Genomic DNA, 22,538 nt, shown 5'->3' with positions numbered 1-22,538 from the left:
AAGTTCGAGTTACCCAAATACCCGAAAAAATTTACCCGATACCCGAAAAAATCGGGCGGGTAATTCGGGTAACGGGTATTTTCGACAGGGCTAGTTCAACTTTTTCCTATCATCATCCCACTCCAACTTCTAAGGCGGGTGGGTGCGACTGCGATAGGAACCATGATTTTCCATCTCATCTACGATACACATAATGTCGGGTGCGTGGTTCAAGTTGAGCTCGACGAGAATTAGTCGTGCTCTCTCACTCTCTCTCTCTCTCTCTCTCTCTCTCTCTCTATATATATATATATATATATATATATCTTTTCTTCTTCCTTCTCTTTTTGGTACACTGCTCCTAATATGTGGCAAACATGGTGGTAAAGTGAGATGAAGGTGAAGAAAGCAGAGGTAGATTCTTTGCCATGGTAAAACCATAACATAACACCTAGTAGCCTAATACGACAAAACCCTATTAGTTTAAAGTAGATGTTTACCCGGATATGGACAAACATATAATTTCTATAAAACTCATGACTTCCAAGATAAATGCATCCCACGTATCAAAACCTATAATTATCGTTGTGACTGCTTGGTTATGAGATCTTGATTTTTGTTTAGATTTTCATAGTTATTATGGTTTTAATCTTCATATCCAAAATCGTCATGGTTTCTTGATAATTCTTAGTTACTTACTTGGGTTTTGATTTTAATAATTGCTTTAATTTTGATTTTGTTTTTGTTAAATGTGACTTTAAATTTGGAGCATTCTCATGGAACATATGCTTTCAATGGCATACTTAGATATGATGACACACTTAGATATGATGGGAAACTTGCATATGATGGTACACTTGGAGAATCACTTTGTACACGAAGAGACACCAAGTGACAATGTGTCATTCAATGGCACTTGGTGCACCATCATGGCACATCGAAAACGTTTTATGTACATAAAGTGTCACCAAGTGTAAAGGTGTCACTTAATGGCACGCTGATGTGCTGTCAGGGCACCTCAACAATGTGTTATGCACGGGAGGTGTCACAAAGCGATAGGAGGTTGTAACATCCCAAAATTCAAGACCAAAAAATTCATTTTTAATTGAGTTATTATAAAACCAACAATATAAAAACATTCATAATATCATTCCATGTTAAAACCAATATATCAATAATCAAAACATGTCATCGTAAAACAATATCTGAGTATAATCCCAGAGATCTCGTATGTAGAAAACATAGTGTGATGCGTTGTGATTGCTGACTCATTTCCTTTGAAAACGAAGTACCTGAAACCAAAACTGAAAACCGTAAGCACGAAGCTTAGTGAGTTCCTTCATCATACCACATACCATACAATCACATAGCATACATATTGTCGGGTAATTTTGGGGTGCCCGACCTACCCATGTCAAGCCATTATGGGGTGCTGACCTACCCATGTCAAGCCATCACTACTAGAAAAAAGGCATTTTACAACGCTCATTGCGCGTCGTAAAACGCTCAGACGACGCGCAAATGTGCGTCAAGAAAGGCCCTGTCATAACGAGAGACGACGCGCTTTTGCGCGTCGTCTATAGACGACACACATTTACGACGTGCATTTATGACACGTAATGCGTATCATTAAAGTCGCTGTCAATAAAGGCCATGTCATAAATGAAGATGATACACATTTATGCGTATCGTAATTTTTTTTTTATATAAATTATTTATAGATTTACTAATTGTCAAATTAAATTTGCATTTTATGTCTCATAATAGAAAATAAAATAACATATACAAAAAATACAATCATATACAAATAATAAGAAAACAATTCATTTCGTACGATAAATGTATTAACATTTAAACTGACATTCAATAATCTCATTATACAAAAAATAGTGTATACAAATAATTTCTCTAACTAATGGAACATGTAAAGGGATTAAGATAAATGAATCAACTTTCACCAAATCAGGAACCACCATCACATCATCATCAAACATGATCTGTGTGAAAACATAATCATAATTGTCAACCATCATAAAAACAACACAAATTATGAGAAACATGTTAGATTAATGTCTAAGTCCATAACTATAATTGGTAAGACTTGACCCGACCCGGCATGGTCCATTTGGGTTGCATGACATCATGCACTTGGATAGACTATAATGAGAGAAATAAGACACTTATGGTTATTAATATATTATAAGTTCTAGTATATTAATAATAAGAATAATAAGATTATTTAATTAGTATTGATCAAGAATTAATCTAGGATTAATTAAGTGATCAAAAGAAGACTAATTAAATATATGGGTTGATTGTGCAAATCATTCATACTTATTTAGTGGGCTAATGCTCCATGGATTATCTAGTTGGGCCAAAACCCATATGATGCTCCATGGATGCTCCATGTTGTATTTGAACCCATGGATCCAAGGAAATGGAAAGTCATGAAAATTAGGGTTTACCCTAATTGTATAACTATATAAGCATCTTATTCTTGATCAAAATCGACCACTAGAAAGAGAAAGAAAGGGCTAGCCGATTTTCATGAAGTGTAGAATTCTCTCAAGTTATTCCAAGTGTATTTGGTGTTGTGTGAACCATTTGAGGTGTCACACTTGGGGCACTAGGCACTCAAGCTTCATGAAGACATTCTACATCAAAGAGGTATGTATTCTATCTTGTTATATTGATAGTTTTGTATGCTAGATTAGGATAATACCTTGGATGTTCATATTTGCATGTATTATAGAGAAAACATAGATCTAAGGTATTTAGGGTTGCATGTACACTTAGGAGTGTTAGAATGCTCATAACCCAACAGTGGTATCAGAGCCTAGGCTTGTTTTCTTGTTATACTTGCAAATGGAGCTGAAAAATCGAGTTTTGATGTTGTCTGCCCAGCAGACTCGCCGAGTCCATGAAGGGACTCGACGAGTCCAAGGCAAAAAGCATCCAACTCGCCGAGTTGGTTCGTGCACTCGACGAGTTGGACCCCCAGACAGCATAAATTCGACTTTTTTGGCTAGAAATGGACTAGGAACATTACCCTAAGTTGTTTTTGAACTTATAAACTTGTTTTTGATGTGGTAATGTTCATGCTAATCCATTTTCAAAGATAATTGTCAATATATTCATGTTTTGTATTAGTTTAAGGTTTAGACTAATTACATGAAAAAGTTTGATTTGAATTATCTTGTTCTTATGAGTTGCTTAGATTAATAGAAAAGTTAATTGATTATGTGTTTTCAATCCAAATTAATCTAAGATTTGATTCTAAAATGTGTTTTTGTAACTTGTCCTCAAGTTATATGAAAAGTCACATTTAAGTTTCATAAAGCTCATAAAAGTTGGTAATGGTTACAAAAGATGAAGAGTTTTGTCCTTAAGTTATGGAGGTTCAAGAGTCACTTCATTAAGTAATAAAATATGTAAACTTAATTAATTCCATAAGTTATAAAATAAAGAAAAATTTAATTCTTTTATTAGTTTAAAGTCTTCTATAACTTGTCCTCAAGTTATGGAACTTGAAGAGTTTTTGGATTAAAACTACTTTGAACACATAAGTTATGGAATTAATTAGTTTTTGAATAGTTTCAAAACTTGCCCTCGAGTTTTGGAATTTGAAAAGTTTTCACTTATGAATACTTTAATTCCAAGTTAGCCCTTAGAATTTTAAAAGTTAAAATTCAACCCTTATACTTTATAATATTATAAGTTAATAATATATATATATATATATATATATATATATATATATATATATATATATATATATATATGTATGTATGTATAAGAGTAAAGTCAGTCTTACCGCTAGTACGCCTCATTCACGAAGCCGGTCTATAAGGTGGGTATAAGGTTGTTGCCTATAAAATGGCAACTTAATGGGTGTCCTCTCTCACCCACCGCTTGCTTGACTGGTGGAGGGTCGTTAGCCGAACGGGTTTGATAGGACTATAATTCTCCCTTCATTAAAAGTATTAATGATAAATACTAAGTAACTAAACTCTTAATAATTCCCAATCTTAGTTACTTAGGAAAATGTGAATAAGGTGCTAATCCATGAAATTACACTTTACACTTTGTCTAAGTCGTTAGTGGAGCGTGTGTGGTTAACCGGCACACTAACTTGGACTTAACAAGGTAGGTAAAGGGTGACTTAATATTTATCATAGTATCGATGGAGCGTGTGTGGTTAACCGGCACATCGATTAAGGGGTAAACATTTAAGGGTACCAAGTAATTTGCATGGTTACTTCACACCTTGTTTTGTGATCCTCGGCATCCCAGTCACAAAACCTGAAGGGAACACTCGAGATTGAAACATGCCATTGAACAGTTCAATGAATCTCAAAGATCTAGGAGTTTCAAATCCAATTAAAACCTAATAATACATTTCGTTTGTCTTGGTGGAAATTGGTGAATCGTCATTCACCTACCTTCAAATATTTTATAGCTTGGATTACGGCATCCCTCTTCTAAGTTATAAAATAGGGTGTTCGGTCCTAGCCTTAATATTTCATATTGGGTTTATATTAAGGACTTAAGATCAACTATCTTGAATATCTCCCAAAACATGTCTGGTTTAGACATTTATGATCTTCCCAAATCTCTTGAAACAAGCTTTCCTAATGAAGATGATGTCCCATGGATATCATACTTCTTTCTCCTCTTCCAATTATTCTCCCCAACCCACAAGTTCTTGAAAAGTTTAAGGTCACTCAAGTCCTATTGGCAAGGCAAGGTCTAGGTGTGGTCACATCTTGGAGATGTAGTCACATATTGACAAGCCGGGAGAGTTGGGTGTCAAAGTCTTGAGAAAGTTGGTAGTTCAATCACTTTCTAAGTCACATAGTGAGTTCCTTTGGGACACCTATGAAACAGATTATGACAAGACCCTTAATGATCTTATCTGTTTGCTAAGATCAACTTCCTAAAACTTAATGGACATTGACAATGATGACATTGGATATATAGTAAAGCATTCTCTTCCCAATGGAAAGGGATTGGCCATAGTCAACTCGGTTGACCAAATGGTAAAGAGAAAAACTAAGTTTGTGATAGTCTCGTGTACCATTATCAAAGGGTCCATATGTTTATATTGCCAAAGGAAGGGGCATTGGTTGCGAAGCTGCCAGATTTACCTAAGGATGTTAAATTCAATAAGCTTGACTCTACTTCAGGTAAAGTCCACTATCTAACTCTGTTAAGTTTCTATTCTGAGATTCTTGATACATGATGCGACTGGGTCACATGGTGATGTTTTAAGAATCAAAGAAAAGTGAAGAAACTTAAAGAAAGAATATGCTGAATCTGATCGCGTAGATGGATTTCTATCGCGTAGTTTGAAGATCGGATTCTTGAGCTACTTCCTAGGAGTTATGAAATATTGCTTAGGAATAGATAACAACAAGTTTTCATATGGATTGTAAGGATAGTTTTTCCGCAAAGTTTTTAAAATAAAAGGAAAAAATGATGATTTTATTTATTTTAAAAAATATCCTTACAATGGCATTTGAGGAAAAATTGTTGCTTATATGATTCCATTAAAAGCAAGAGTGGAAATATGAAATTGATTCTTTTATTTGTGGTAATGTCTAAACTCACCAAATAAGGAAAGACTCTCATCACCCAAGTCTCAATTGGACCGGAACTTGGAATCATGCAAGTTGTATAGCATGATGAATGAGAACTTTCAAGTTTTGGAAGATTAAGACTAATTACTTGTTCACATGGATGTGTGAGTCAAGTAAAGGACTAAGGGATCGAGTACACATTCTTGTGCACTGATTAAGTCCACCACAAAAGTTTGATAAGACTATTCGTCATAGTTTACTAAAGCTCAATAAATATGATTATACTTACATGCTTAAGTGTAACTCTGATACATTGGAAAAAAGGTTCCAATGTATGACAGAGCGAATAAGAACAATAAAATTGGGCAGAAGGATAAAAGTTTCTCAAATCTGAAAAGATGGGAGAGTACTTTAGTATCAGTTTTTGTGATCATCTTAATGATTAAGAAACCATAGCACAATTAGTTCTCTAAGGAAATCTTAGTGCATTCTTATGACTAAGAAGAGGAACTTGAATTGTTGAAATGGTTAAATCAAGAAGATGAGTCATACTTCGTTCCAATACAAGTCTTAGAGTCATACTCCAAGATTGTAACTTGAGTGACATGTCTTAAAGAAGGTTTAAAACACTTGTCAAATGTAAGAGTAAAAGTTTTCTACTGTTGTACATTTAAAATTGGTAAGTTATGATGTTTTGGATAAAACAAAGACCAACTTAGGCCAATTGTGTGAAGTGTTTGTCTTGATTAGAATCCACACTATCTCTTGGATATTTAACAATGGAGTCTTATAGGTCAAGAGGACAGTGGGAGTCTTAAAGGTCTTGAAAGTCTCAAGAACTAATCAAGAATAAAACCCGAAGTCCTTCACTAGCACACGACTTGAGGTTTATAACCTATCGTGTTGACATATTCTGTGTCCATTCCAGTTAAAGTTGGCTTTGCATATGAGTTCTTAGAGTTCTCAACTTGTTGCACAACAACTTGGAAGCAATGGCAGGCCCTTGAGATGCCAGGTGGCAAGAAATTAAGATTGAGTTTAGTCCATATGAGTCTGGATTTGTCATTATCCTTGTCTTGTGACTATGGTTTTGATAATTCACATGGATAAGAACACATACACCATTAAATCTAAGTGTCATAAGGTTTCTCTCCGATTCATGAAAATGATGGTGAGGAAACACTTTCACTAAGTAGATTTTAGCTAGATAGCAATTGTGATATTTGAATTCTCAAAGTCGTTAGTGGAGCGTGTATGGTTTACCGGCACACTAACCTGTACTTGTGAGAAGTGGCAAAAAGGTCTAACTATTATGATTACGGCATCCCGGTCTAACCATTATGATTACGGCATCCCTCTTCATAATTGTTTAGACACACAAGTGTGCTATCTAAGGGAAGGTGTATGATTTTGATCTAGTATCAGAAATCTGAACTTTGGTAAGAAAGTCAGCTGATTTCTGAGTACATGTCAAAGCTAGTGGGAGCATAAGTGTTATGGTAATAATCATCATGTTAGTGGGAGCATGATAATTATGATAAGTATTGCAAGTTAGCAATGTTAATTAGGAAAGAGTTGTTTTGCTATAATTAAGGGATAAGAAATTATACTTCATCTCAAATCTATAAGCTTAGATCGTGAGGTTTTAATCATTTAGTCAAGGATATATATATATATATATATATATATATATATATATATATGAATTTCATGTTGGAATGGCTCAACATAAGGAAATTCTGTATATGGGTCCATTATTTGCGTTCTAAAATTCGATTATGATTACGGCATCCCTTTCCATAATCTGAATTATGAGAACTTGGCAAATTGAAATGGAAATGTTATAGCAAAAGACTGGTTTAGTCTTTATGTGAGACATCATGAATCGTGTCCCATATGCTTCGGATATAGGATCGATTACATGTGCTATATTCACCCTTTCTAAAATTTTCCAAATGCCTGGGGCATTAAGAAGGGAAAAAGGTTTAGATCTGGATATGACTAAAAGGATTAAACAATTGTCGAGGACAATCTAAGGTTTACCAAAGATTGGTTGCTCAAGGACAGTTGGAAGTATAGTGATAATTATGGAAGGACCATATTGACATAATCTGTAAGGAGGCAACTCTTGTTCAGAAGTGATAGTCAAAATGGAATCTGGAAATGTTTCAAAGTTAGAATTTTCAATCTGTTTAAGATTAGGAAACTTAATGCAAGAAGGATGTTTCTAAGGAGCTGATCTCCTTTGGAATGCTCTGTAATGGTTGTTGTCAAGTCTTTCTGAATTTGTGCATAATCATTACAAGAGGATCAATGCATATAAGTTTAGAATCTAACAGATTTCAGTAAATGACATGAATTTGGAATTCTTGTATTTACAGTAAGGATTTGGGAGTGTGAAAAGAGAATCATTGAAGTTATGTTCAATTGATCTAGTTCACAAAGTAAAGATCTTAGACAAACATGATATGCATACTTGGTGTATGGCATGACTAGTGTTTAGAAAACATAGTGTACATGCTTGGAGCATGGGACAACTATTGTTTTAAATTCAAGAATAAAGTTGATAGCTGAAACAGTATACAATGAATAATGTGTAATCATATGGTGATAAATAAAAGGTGTTTTATTTATGTTCATAGGTTTTGATACCATATTGGATTCAATTATTATTGTGTTTCACTTTGCATGTTTTGACTTCCCGAATAAACTAGGTTATTCTTCCGGAATGACTAAGTTATTCAAACCATCCACAGTCGGTCATATGTTGGAAGTAGATATGAATTAAGACTGTCATGGGTTGGCTTGTAGAGGTCTAAGGTGTTGGACAAAGGGCTACAACACTCATGAGTGCTCATAAGTTCTGAGTATTGGATTCAACCCGCGCTCATTGGAATCATTTCATGGATTTTATCACGAGTGATCATGAGACGATAATATCTTATATTCTTCAAACCTAGAGATATGAGTTGTTACTATGAGTTGGTTGTACATTGATTGCACAAAACCGCATTTGGTAACTCGGTGCTATAAAACGTGCCTTTGTGTATGATTCAACAAGTAGTAGAACAAGCCATATGAGTCGAAGTTTATCCATTCCTTTTACCTTCGGGATAAAAGCGATATCTGTGGGCCCCTCGATGATTTGATGATGACAAATGGAAGTGCTTGGCCGGGCCAGGACTGATTTGATTTGTTCAATTAGTCAGTTGTCATAAATCGGAAATCGGGAAACAACAAATGGACAGAGAGAATGACTATAATCCATGTCTCAGTCCATATGATATCTAGAATGGAGAACTATATGATCCCTTATCTAATGGATAAGTCATTGACAAAGGTCAGAGTTCATCTACAAGGTCAAAGTTCGACAGAAGCTTTTGAGAGCTACGATTGCCAGTTGGTTCCTGAAGTCATACGCAATAATAGTTTTAGACTTATCCAAGTGGGAGACTGTTGGATTAATTTCTAAGTCCATAACTATAATTGGTAAGACTTGACCCGACCCGGCATGGTCCATTTGGGTTGCATGGCATCATGCACTTGGATAGACTATAATGAGAGAAATAAGACACTTATGGTTATTAATATATTATAAGTTCTAGTATATTAATAATAAGAATAATAAGATTATTTAATTAGTATTGATCAAGAATTAATCTAGGATTAATTAAGTGATCAAAAGAAGACTAATTAAATATATGGGTTGATTGTGCAAATCATCCATACTTATATAGTGGGCTAATGCTCCATGGATTATCTAGTTGGGCCAAAACCCATATGATGCTCCATGGTGTATTTGAACCCATGGATCCAAGGAAATGGAAAGTCATGACAATTAGGGTTTACCCTAATTGTATAACTATATAAGCATCTTATTCTTGATCAAATCGGCCACTAGAAAGAGAAAGAAAGGGCTAGCCGATTTTCATGAAGTGTAGAATTCTCTCAAGTTATTCCAAGTGTATTTGGTGTTGTGTGAACCATTTGAGGTGTCACACTTGGGGCACTAGGCACTCAAGCTTCATGAAGACATTCTACATCAAAGAGGTATGTATTCTATCTTGTTATATTGATAGTTTTGTATGCTAGATTAGGATAATACCTTGGATGTTCATATTTGCATGTATTATAGAGAAAACATAAATCCAAGGTATTTAGGGTTGCATGTAAACTTAGGAGTGTTAGAATGCTCATAACCCAACAAAACAATGACAAAAAAAAACTTGTACTTAGCAAGTGTTGTCTTGTGTATTGATGTTAAACTGCTTGATCATACCAAGTGATATAAAAAAACACAAAACTCTTTAAAAAAACACATTTTCCATACAATGAGGGTATACGTATATTGATGCCATTATCAAAGAGTAACATACCATTTCATTTTGAAGATTCCCAAAGATCTCATCTCTCTAATATTGATGCCATCTCTCTAGCACCTAAGTCAAGGGGCATGTTGACTCTCCCTTGAAAATTAAAAAAAAAAATCAAAACTTTTAATACTCTTCACTCTAAATAATGTTAAATTGTTACCTTGTTTGATCTTTTGGATTGATTGCTTTCATGGGTGTGTCCAACAACATCTGACATAACCTCTTCAGTGTATGAGAAGGTGAAGAAGTTTCCATGTCATCTGACATACCAAATGAAGCTCTTGATAAGTAAACTTTACCACTCATATCCAAAAAAACTTCTCAGGTCCATAAATATTACCTGATATGAATTGACTGCAACTTTAAGGCTCGAAGGTTTGAATCTTCCAGTGCAAGTAGCTTAAACAATGCCAAAGCTTCCTCAAATTTTCTGAATGTTGTCAATTGTACAATCTGCATTTTGATACAAGATTTAGGCACTGATAAAATTACAATGGCCATTGCTCTTGTAAAATAACTGTAGCATAAGGCTTCTGAATAAGAAGAGGCTCATTACTAATGTGCTCAATAAGGCGAGGCTCTAAATTCCTTAACTTCTCCGGAAGTTCACCATCAGGACCACATAGTGCATCCATGTTGTAATCATAGTTAAAAAAAATATGAACAAAAGTTACAGAACCATGTTTGATTTTGCTTTATTATGTTAACATTTAACAACCAAGTATTGAACTTACTTACCATCTTTTTGTTGTTACATCTAATGCATCCTCTTGCTTATGAAAAGCTACCCCTGGATCTCTACCAGCTTGCTCAAACACTTGACTGTAGTGACATGTTGCAGAAACAATGGATAAACATGAATAACCCAAAAAAAAACATTAATAAACCATAAAAGTATTTTACTTCGAACAGGTGGAACCAATTTACAAATCTGATAAGTTTGCAATTTAGATTTCAAACATCAACAATGTTCCATTCAAACATAACTAATATTTCTCCCATCCAGATCCTACACAGTAAAATTATAACTGAAACAGAATTGAATTAGGATTCTAGCTTAATTTGAAATTACAAACTACATTAACTTCTATACCCTTTTGTCCACATATTTGTCTATAACATGGAGAGAAGCGTCCAAACATAAAAAACAACAATTGTATCTCAAATTATCTACATTTCCCCAGTTCTGTTCTGACATATACAAGATTATAACTCAGTAAAGTAAATAATTGCAAAAAATAGCATTCTACTTTCAGTTTGTATTTGAATGATAATGATATAATAAACAAATCAATGAAAGTATGTTGCTATTTCTTGTAGTTAACTTGTTTGGATTATTCAAGTATTGTTTTGGAAGAATATGAGATACCAACCTCCATAGTCTTTTCCCGAAGATATTTGCTAGGAAGAACACCAGATGAAGCATATAAATGAAGGTATTGATTAATCTGAAAATATTCATTTATATTAAAAGTGTATGAAAAAATTTGCAAAATTAAGGACATTTCAATTTTGGAAGGATAATACCGCCTACCTTTCTATGGTCATTTGGATGAATTCTATTTACTGTAACTGGATCAAGATCCTTAAGATTATCATAACCATAACTAAAATTCTCTTGTTCTTGCATAAGTTCAATAGGTTGTTGTTTATCTCCTGTTCATAAAAAGGGTTTGTTCAGAAATGTCATGTCTACTTGTTAAAAGAGTGCATAAGAATTTGAAGTAGAAAAATGTTACTTACCATATGTTTTATCTAGGCTGAGTTCATCAGTATCCACAGGTGAATCATCTAAAAGAAATCGACTCACAAGTGCCTGAAAACAGCAAGGAGAATAAGGAATAAAACTACAAGTTACACTAAATTTAGAGATTGAAATTTCTGTAAGCTTTAGATCCTTATGAACATACTAAGTAATGTTTTAAAACAGTCCTTGGATTTTTTGTACCCAAGGCATCCCTTATGAATTTACTTAGTGCAATGAAACAACGATTTTTACAAGGATAAATCATTAATAACATAGTTAGAAAGTTTACACATCAAATTATCCCATCTCCATCTTCCGATTCAATTGAGGGCACTGGTTCTACAACAGGTGGAATACAATCCACTTTGTAGCGAAGAGCCTGTTTTTACACATCTAACAATATTAACTACATTATAGATGATAACAATGATAAGGGTATTCATGTCTTTTGAGCACACAAGAGAAAAAAATGTTCCAAGAAGTCATTTTCAGCAGAATCAAACAACTAACCTTCTTGAAAAAGGTTGAATACGAATTGTCCCATGCAAGTGTGTAGTTGCCAGCCATGACTGTGCAGAAATTACCCTGCAAAAAGACATTTTTACCCTCTGAATTTACTTTTGGTTTAAATGGAAATTATAAAACTTGCAGGAAGATGTTACTTACTTGGTTAGACTCGTATCACCTGTAGGGCAAGATAAGCTATATGAAAACAAACACAGAAAGTATGACTTGATCCAGTAAGTTATATATTATATATAAAGTGTTTATTTTCTCCAAAAAGTTTTAAACATTATTTATTTAAACATTACATAATGAGAAAAATAAAAAATTATAAGACATGAACTTACTGTTTTCTGTACAGTAAAACTTGTGTGCTCCACACAAAACCCAATGTCCTGTAACAAGATAGGTATACTTTCTACATTGTCATATCATATCCACAGAAATAGACATTTTTTCCCAATATTTGACCTTTTTCCTTCTGTTTCTTAAAGATTTCTTAGTTTTAATGAATTTGAGGTATTTGAGAATTTACACAAAAGGTCAATAATCATCTGCTAATCTTAAGAGAAATTGACACTTTTATGCAAAATACATAGGTCATTCCACAACTTCCAAAAAAGTTTGGGTCTGCTATGAAAAAAGTGAAAGTACAGGGACTGTTGCTTAATTTACAAAAAATCCAAGGACTGTTTTGAAACATCCAAATAAATTCATGATTATCATGCTTATTTTCCCTTGCAGTATGGATAAATCCCAAGCAATGTATATATTTACTTAGTATCTTCATAAGGATCTAAAGCTTTATTCCTTCAAAACACTACTTATGAATTTACTTAGTATGGAGAACAAGGAATACCTAAAATCCTTTGCAGTGAACTCGACCATAGGGCTGATTGTACCCAATAGATGGTGTGGCACTCCTACATATATAGAGAATCACAGATGATTAGTGATGATACATTGAGGAAGAAAGAACGAAGACATTGACTTGTGAAATGATATCGATGCATAATCAATTTGTTTTCATGCGAGAAATCAATCAAACCTTTCTTGTAACGACCAAAATTTCGAAACAATTAAAACTTTTCACAAACAACTCATTTTAATATCGTGGTTACAAAAAGGTTTTCAATACATTATTTAACAGAGTATTTTCCCAGGTCTATTTCATAAAACACCAACGCGAGGAACGGTACGATCACGCCTTTGCCTTGCCACAGACTCCTGAGAACCTGAAAACATAAAACCACAACTGTAAGCCCGAAAGCTTAATGAGATACCCCCAAAATACCAACCACATATACACCCTTCCAGGCCACAACCTTCCGGTCCAAACATATCGCCTTCCGGCCCATTACGTAATGCCTTCCAGCCCATAACACATTGCCTTCCGGCCCATAACATATCGCCTTCCGGCCCGTAACGTAAAAGCATATGTATATATCATGACAGAACATAGAACAACCGTGCCGATCACTAGCATAACATCACCCTATGCCTCAGCCAACAAAATAATTATGCACATACGCCTTTCCAGGCCATGACCTTCCGGTCCACATAGCATTGCCTTCCGGCCCGTAACATGTAATGCCTTCCGGCCTATATCCCGTAATATCATACAACAGACAATTACCCAGATTTCCATCCGATAAAAGGGTTGGCCTTGGTGCCCTAAACCCTATAGATATAGTGAGGATAACTCACCTTGAAACTGCCGACTGAACAGATAACCCGAACTGCTCCGATCCCTGATACGATCTCCACCACTGGACCGCCACCAATGCACTGAACTCAAAACCATAACCAACAATTACCAAAATACCCATGGAAACCACTGTTCAACCCTTGGTCAAAGACTGGGTCAAAGTCAACCCCTGACTGACCCTACTCGCCGAGTCAACCCCATGACTCGCCGAGTTCCCAACTCAAAACTTCACTCAATCCGCGACCTAACTCACCGAGTCACCCCGAGACTCGCCGAGTCCAACAACTCTGAGTCCATTCGCACATAACTCACCGAGTCATCCCTTGACTCGCCGATTCTTCGACTCGACCAGAAAATATTGGGACTCTTCGACAAGACTCGCCGAGTCCAAGAACAGACTCGCCGAGTCTAAGGCTATCTTCAACCTACTCGCCGAGTTGTTCATCCAACTCGTCGAGTTCCAGACCATCTTCATCCAACTCGCCGAGTTGTTCTTCCAACTCGTCGAGTCTCAGATCGTCTTCAAGCAACTCGTCGAGTCCACCCATGTGACTCGCCGAGTATCACCGATCTGAATCCAAACAGAAGCGTTCCAGACCATGCAATTGATCCAAAACATAGATCTAGCCTCCTACAACTCATCCATCACGTAAAGTGTCAATCTTTACATGAATCCAAAGAGATCTATGCATTTTGCACATTAGGGCTAAGGTTTGGGACAAGATAGCTTCATCCAACACTCAACACAGGGACTTTCCTGCATTCTACCCCTCCTCCATTCCAGATCTGAGGTAGCAACCTCAGATCCAACCTTTAGACTCCAAAATAACCCAAGATAAGTTTCCCCCCAAACCCCAAAATGAAGAGACAAGACAATAGCAGCTCAAGAACGAGATTTTACCTTCAAAGAGTGCCCTAAACTGCAAGGAAACTCGAATCCAAGCAAAACCCCTTGCTCCACACCTTCAAACTTCCAAACTTTCTCCAACAATTACTTCTCCAAGCTCCAATCCACTCAACAATGGTGCTTCTCCACGATTTTAGGGTTTCAAGAACTCAAAGGGGTGATAAAGAGGCTGGGGAGGAAACCTAATGCTCTTTATATAGGGCTCAACCCCAAGAATTAGGGTTTTCTCCACTTAGCGCCTACTCGCCGAGTTGGCTATTTGACACGCGACCAAGTCGCGACTCTACTCGCCAAGTCCATCCATGGACTCGCCGAGTCACTCTTTCCCAAATTACACCTTTAGTCCTTCAACTCAACTCTTGCTATTTCGGGATGTTACATTTCTGATCGTCAAGTGGAACTTTATTAGTGAGAACATCCAATCTGTGACATCCCCAAAATCTCGGCCAGAAAAGATCGATTTTCATTTATGCTTTTAAAATAATTTCAGAGTAAATCCTTTTGATTTGAAAGAGTTGCGGAATTTGTTCCCAAAAACAAAACATGATAAAACAATGTTTACCAAAGCATTGCATAAAAGAAATGTATTTTCATTATATAATCAAAACTCGGGGTGTCATGTTCCGATACAGACCAATAAGCATAAACGATAACATTACAAGTCATTCAACAAATATATACATATACAGACTTGTAAACAAAACAACTTGACGGTTCATCCATCTTATGCCCTTACGCCACTTCCTGTAATACAATTAAAACTGAGTGGGTCAGGCTTGGGAGCCTGGTGAGCATATAGGGTTTTCAACCCACAATAAATAATTAAATTAATTTTCATCAACCAACAATAACCCAATTACCCATTCCCGTTATTCTCACTTTATGTCCCTAAAATAACTAACACAAGGGACCTAGTCTAAGAATATTTCATCGGGGTGACAACACATGCTTCGGGGGTTCCTCAGCAATATAAGTCAAATAAGGCAACCATGAGGGGGATGGAATACAACGAATGAACACCCAAGTTCATTAACACCTACAGGTTATGAGCCTGCTAGCATTCCATGGGACTGTCTAGAAAAGTCCGTGGTCGTCATCTAAATTCCGCTAGATGACTGGATCCAAAACAACATCGAGGCCTCTCGTCTGTTTATTACACACCAACTATCTACCCATGTTCTACCCAACATATTAGTAGATAAAACATACATTTTTATACATATTTTCAAAACCTGTATAACATGCTCAATCAATACATTTTCCACATAACAGATGAGGCACACCCACATAACACGTATTTCATAGAGAAATAAATAGATCTATAAGTTAGAAGAAAGTGAATATACATTCACACACATAACAACAAAATATACACATAACACGTACTTTGTATAAAATACTTCATAATTATGCGTTAGAAGAAAGTAACCACACACTCACACATATAAACAACAATATACTTAATACACTCAAACCATACTTATATTATTATCGTGTTTATGAAAGGTAGTATACACTCACTTGATCAGAAGATGAGTAATCCTCAGCAGATCTGGAAGATCTTCACAAAAATCGAACTTCTCGCGGGCAGAGCTTCGGCTCGGAAACCGCACTTCTCGGGATCTTCAGGATCTCGGGACTTGGTTCGGGACTCGGGAATATTACCGGGGCTTGGGGTACTTCTGGAACGCAAATCGATGCAAAACGGGAGAGAGAGGAGAAAAGAATAGCAAAAGAGTCGGCTGCCCTCGCATCCTATTTATAGGAAGCTGAGGCCTCGCAGTACGCGGAGCGTACTGCCTTACGCGCGGCGTAAGCCTCGGTTCGTAAGCGCATGCATCATCCGAAGAACTCGAGTGCGAGTGTCGAAATACCATGGGTACGCGGGGCGTACTTCGGATGAGTCCGGTGACTCCTCTTCGGATAATGTCGGATTTAATAATTAATTTTAATTATTAATTATTTAATAAACTTCGAAAATTCATATCTTCTTCATACGAACTCCGTTTTCGACGTTCTTTATATCCACGCGAAGGTGAGACTACGCTCTACAACTTTCGTTTAGACTCCGTCAGCTAATTTTGACTTTATTTTTATTATTTATTTTTAATAGGCTGGGACAGAAAATTTCGTTATAAATTCATAACTTCTTCGTTTGACATCCGTTCTCGCCTAACTTTTTATCGCTTCGATACTAACAACAACATCTTCGATTCTCATTTATATCACTAAGGCTAAATATCTCTCTAACGTAAATTTCACTTTTTACGTCATTTAGCGTTGTCGGTTCCGTCGTGAAACTTCGACAGGTCATAACTTCTTCGTTATAACTCGGATTTCGGCATTCTTTATATCTTCGGAAACCTTGTTTCAACTAATACAACATTATCTAAAGATATCAAGTTCATTTTACACTTAAATTTTGACACTTATTTTTATTCTTAATTAATCAAACCACATAATTAAGCAATTAAGCACAAAACACATAATACTCAAATAATATACTCTTATTATTTCAAAACGGGTTACAAAGGTTAACCTAGACTATTTCATTGCTAAAAGTGGCAAGCCTGGAAACACAGGCGTTACACAATCCTTCGTACACCTAATCAAAAAGTTCACGAAGAACAAATTAGGTAATACCAATATATATATATGTTCGTACTTGTGTGATTGTGTTCAAACCTGCATGGAATCGGCGTTAATGATTTCGATAGGGAATAGTGAAGTTAGGTCAATGGCGAGACGAGATTTTCCAGAACCTGTTGCTCCCATTATCACTACTACTTTTGGCTTGGCATTAAAATTTTTTGGGTTTTCTTCTTCTTTCGGGTTCGGAATGCCATTAGGGTCTCTGCAACTATCACTCTCCATCTCGCACTCGCCCTCCCCTCCGATACGGCCGCAGAGTGGTAGGAATTTCAAAGAGGAGATGATCAAAAGAAAAGAGGGAAGACCGAGACAACAGAAAATCAAAATAATTCAAAAGCAAAAGAAAAGAAAGACCAAATGAAATCAAAATCAAAATACAAGAGCATCTGGAGGAGATATCGATGGAGATCGATGTATACCTGGATGAAATAGAGGTAGAACACGCATCAATATATGGATCGGTTGTCACATAAACACCCTTAAAGTTGACCTTAATGCATTTCTCTTTAAAAAAAATTAAGACAAAATCGAAAGGGGCGTGGGTCGGCGACGGTGGCGGAGAAGAGAGATGAGTGATATTGTAATCCCCAAAAATCAGACACAAAAATCTCTATATCGGGTTTACAGATATGAAATATCGACATGTGAGTAATGGAGTAGTAGTATTGGCTATCATCTCCATTGTCGATCGCAGACATTAAGGGAGAGGGATAACGAACCAGAAGGGTGAAGTGGTGCATCGGTGGCTATTGTTTTAGCGATCCGGTGGGGGACTATGGTGGTCCGATAGGAGCGAAGGCAAGAGCTAGATCAGAAAACCAAAAGGGTGATTATGGTTTTCCAGAGAGAGAGAGAGAGAGAGAGAGTGCAGAGGTATAGGAAGAGGGTTGCTTCAAAAGGATTATTAGGGTTTTTTGTTTGAGGATTTTAGAAGGAAAAGAAGGAGATGAATCAGGCGAACAAGGATTATTAGGGTTTTTTGTTAAAGGATTTTAGAAGGAGAATAAGAAGATGAATCAAGCGACTGTTTAATTTTTTGGAATTTCATTTCCCACCATAGATTATTAAAACAACGCAGAACGCCCCTTTCTAAAAAATATAAAACAACATATTTACACGACACGCCTTTTATGATAGGTGCCCTCCGTGTTTTTTTTGTTGGACACTAATTTTGGGGCGCGCCCAAAATGCGTGTCTTTTATCCTTCAAATTTTGGAAAACTAACATTAATTTCTAGGGCACGCACAAATGCGCATCCTCTATTAGTGTGTATCATTAATTGCGCGTCGTAAAATGTTGTTTTTCTTGTAGTGCATTCTGGGGTGCTGGCCTACTCGTATCAGACCATTCTTGGGTGCCTATCTACCCACCGGTCTGTCTCACCCGACCATGGGGATTGTTTCACCCCTATTACTACTACCACGCATATCATAACATAATATTATTGTCAGGCATATTTGGGGTGACCAACCTACCCTTCGGTCTTAACAACCGAACTTGGGACTATTCCCCTCCTACTACCACTATCATATATAACATATCATGCTAACACATAAACATACCGGGTAGTAGTAAACAAACAATTATCACAAAGACAATCATCCCAACTATACTACTAGTGGACCGACCTTGGTGCCTTAGACACACTTCTACTGGAAGGTAACTAACCTCGTAAATTGTATATCGAATCTCGTGGGGGAAATCTCTAGCAGCCGCTCTGATGACTCCCGGCTATCAGAGATACATAACACTCAATCAGAGTCTATAACACTACTCAGGGTAAAATGAACGTTTTACCTTTTGGTCAATTTGGAACATACTTAAGTTCCGATTTAAACTTATCAAGCCCAGCTCTCTTATGGCCCATTAAGGATTCCTTAAGGGCCCACTAATTATCCAACATCTGATTTAGACCTTATTTCCCCAAATGGGCCCAAAATTCCCAAGTCCAATATAATAATCCTCAAAGAGTCCAATACTCAAGTTTCTTATTCCTAAGTTCAAAATGATACTTCTCAGTGGTCCATGAGGCCCAAAAGTCCAGACCCATCCTCTTAGGGCCCAAAACCCCAATAAGGGTTGGGACATATAAGGGAGAAGGAAAATTCCCAAATGGGCCCAAAATTCCCAAGTCCAATATAATAATCCTCAAAGATTCCAATACTTCTCAAGGTTGTGGCATCGTAGGTTGGGACATATAAGGGAGAAGGAAATATTAGTTGTAAGTAAAAAAAGATTGTTTAGCGTGGTGGTTATCGGAAAGATCAAGTTTTGTGAAGCTTATGTTAAAGGGAAGCATCACAAAGTGAAGTTCGATATCGATCAACACACAAGCAATGAAATCCTAGTATATATTTACTAGGATATGTAGGATCCATCTATAGTTAAATTTCAAAGTGGATGCTCATACTCTGTAATGTTCATTGGTGATTATTCAAGGAAAATATGTTTGTATTTTCTAAATAAAAAAGGCAAGGTGCTTGGGAAGTTCAATGAGTGAAAGACAATGGATGGGAAAAGGAATGGAAAACATGTCAAGACTCTCATAACTGATAATGGGTTAGAGTTTTTCAATGATCCATTTGATAACTTTTTCAAAACAGCTGGTATAGTGAGACACCATACTGTACAACACACACCATGTAACGCCCGTATATCCGGGCTAGTCAATTTAGAGGCAATAAGTGTCGAAAACAATTTTTTGCAAAAATATTATTTATAATAAATAGTATTAACCAAGTTTTAGAATATGTATCAAGGTTTCCGTACATATAAAGAACACTGAAATCCGAGTTATAACGAGGAAGTTATGGCCCGTCGAAGTTTTACGGCAAAACCGGCACGACACCGAGAAACGTAAATAGTAAATTTACGATGGAGCAACTTTTATCCTTAGCAATCTAAATGAAATTTGTACTATATGTTAAACCGAGAACATACAAAAAAAAAAAGAACGCCCAAATCTGACTTCGTATGAGGAAGTTATGATTTTTCTAAGATTCGGCTTAGAAGTGCACAACCTGAAACTCGAATTTTAGTTCGAGCGGTTTTTAGCTTACGCGACCTAAATGAGAGTTGAAGATCTCATTAATAGGAGCTCAACGGTAAAAAGATAGATGAAAATGGAGTCCATATGAAGGAGTTACGAATTCTTCGCGGTCATTTAACAATCTAAACGCCTCCTACTGTTAAATTTGAGATCGGTCGAGAATTAGCCGGTGGAGTCTAAATGAAAGTTGTAGATCTTGATTTTACATACGCGTTAAAAAAAAGAATGTCAAAAACGTAGCTCGTATGCGAGAGTTATGATTTTTATAAGTTTGAAGGCTGATACGCGATAGGGGGTGACGTGGCACCACCAGAATTGGACACGTGACACCACCAGAAGGCTGCCACATGCCCCAACTCGGCGATTAGGTCCTCCTACACGGCGAGTCCATCAGGAATTCATCCTATAAATAGAGGTGTCGGGTTCCTCCATTTCCTACACCTTTCCCCACTTCTTTCTCTCTCTAAACTCTCTCTCTAAGCCTCCTTAACCCCCCCCCCCCCAAAGCCTAGGGTAACTCCCTAGCACAAGGCGGAAGCCCCGGAGCACCCGACGGCTCCAAGAAAAGAGCCTTTCGGCTCGGGAACGCTGCTCCAACGAAGTCCGGTTTTGCGAAAAAACTGTTGTAAGTGAGCTACGCCTACGTTATTTTTAATATAGCTTCTAATTAATCATAGTAACATTATTAGGACCTTAAAATACTTATTTGGGCTATTATTATGAGTTATATTGAGTGTTATTTAACGCTTATATAATAATAATAATAATAATAATAATAATAATAATAATAATAATAGCTAGATGGTGGTTGTCGAGGCCAACAAAATTAATAACCCTAAATATTACATACTAAAATAGTGTATAGTGGTAAAGGGGTCGAATCCACGGAGATTGGTTCAATTTATAACCCTATGAAAAATCTCTTTGTAAAAATACTTGTGAAATAACAATAAAAATAAAATGCGGGGGGGGGGGGGGGGGGGGGTTGAAATACTTGAAACAAACTAGAATTAACTATGATTTAAATAAACAATTTCAACAGAAATAAGGATTTGATGTAAAATCAATAAGGGAGAAATGGTTGACTTAAAGTTTCTTCACTTTGACTTTTGATGAACATATCATTAGAATCCAATGGTGCAATACTTTGATTTAAATCCTTAATTTGGCTATAGTAATCCAAGAAGCTTAGGATTACCTAAACTTTTCTTAATTGTTGAAATGGCTAGAGAAGCTCATAACAATTTCCTTAGTCAAAGTCACTAATTTCAAATAGTATGTAATTAGTGAAAGTCAACTAGCATTAAGAACCAAAAAGTCACCAAATCCAAGAGGAGTTAATTGCTTTCACTACCATGTTGGAGGAAATGTTTTTAAGATTGTGTGAAGCAAAAACAACACAAAAATCATTTGTTGCTTGCTAATTCGAGGATCCTTTACTTAATCAAGAAATTAGCCAACTAATCACCACAACCACATTTAAACTCATTAATAAAAACATACTAGTAGTGATAATATGATAAAACACAAAACATTTCCATAAAGATTTAAGACCAAGTTCATGGATTCTTCAACATTCAACAAAAGTTCAAAGGATTCAACAAAAAGTCAACCAAGATTAGTTTAGCCAAGCATGACTAAACTCAAAGAAACAAAGTTAGTTAAGATTGTACCAAACATTTGACAAGAATCAAGAGATGAAAAGAAGATATTCTTCAAGTGTTCTTGGCCTCCAAAAGTGCTCCAAACTCTAGAGAGAAAGTATCAAAATCGGACCTCCAAGATGATGCTAAAGAGGCACACCAACCTTCCCAATATAGAGCTCTTAGAAAAATCCCGAAATTGCCCTTGTCAGGAATTCACGCGGGCCGCGGGTTCGATGGGATTTTTGGGCTTCTTCAAGTCTTGGGCCCCCAAAGCTAATCCATTGGCCCAATTTGGATCCAATCAGTTCCTAGTCCATTTTCTTCAATATTTCTTCAATTATAGCCCAACTTGTCTTTCCACATTACTCAAAACTTCCGCAAACTCTTAAACATC

The 22,538-nt window shown here is 36.3% G+C and overlaps 1 long non-coding RNA gene across 1 annotated transcript; it reads right to left on the bottom strand.

Moving 5' to 3' along the window:
• Positions 1–11,983: 11,983 nt before the first annotated feature.
• On the bottom strand, positions 11,984–12,380 carry LOC145045005 (uncharacterized). The gene is made up of 3 exons (XR_013681756.1): positions 12,345–12,380; positions 12,189–12,263; positions 11,984–12,057 (listed from the first exon to the last, which is right to left on the bottom strand). It is a non-coding gene; the product is annotated as an uncharacterized LOC145045005 (long non-coding RNA).
• Positions 12,381–22,538: the final 10,158 nt, after the last annotated feature.

The sequence above is a fragment of the Lactuca saligna genome, chromosome 5, assembly GCF_052625555.1.
Source record: "Lactuca saligna cultivar CGN05327 chromosome 5, ASM5262555v1, whole genome shotgun sequence".
In the NCBI taxonomy this organism is placed as follows: Eukaryota; Viridiplantae; Streptophyta; class Magnoliopsida; order Asterales; family Asteraceae; genus Lactuca; species Lactuca saligna.
The sequence above is the reverse complement of the archived record's forward strand: the minus strand, read 5'-3'. Positions and strand labels throughout refer to the sequence as shown.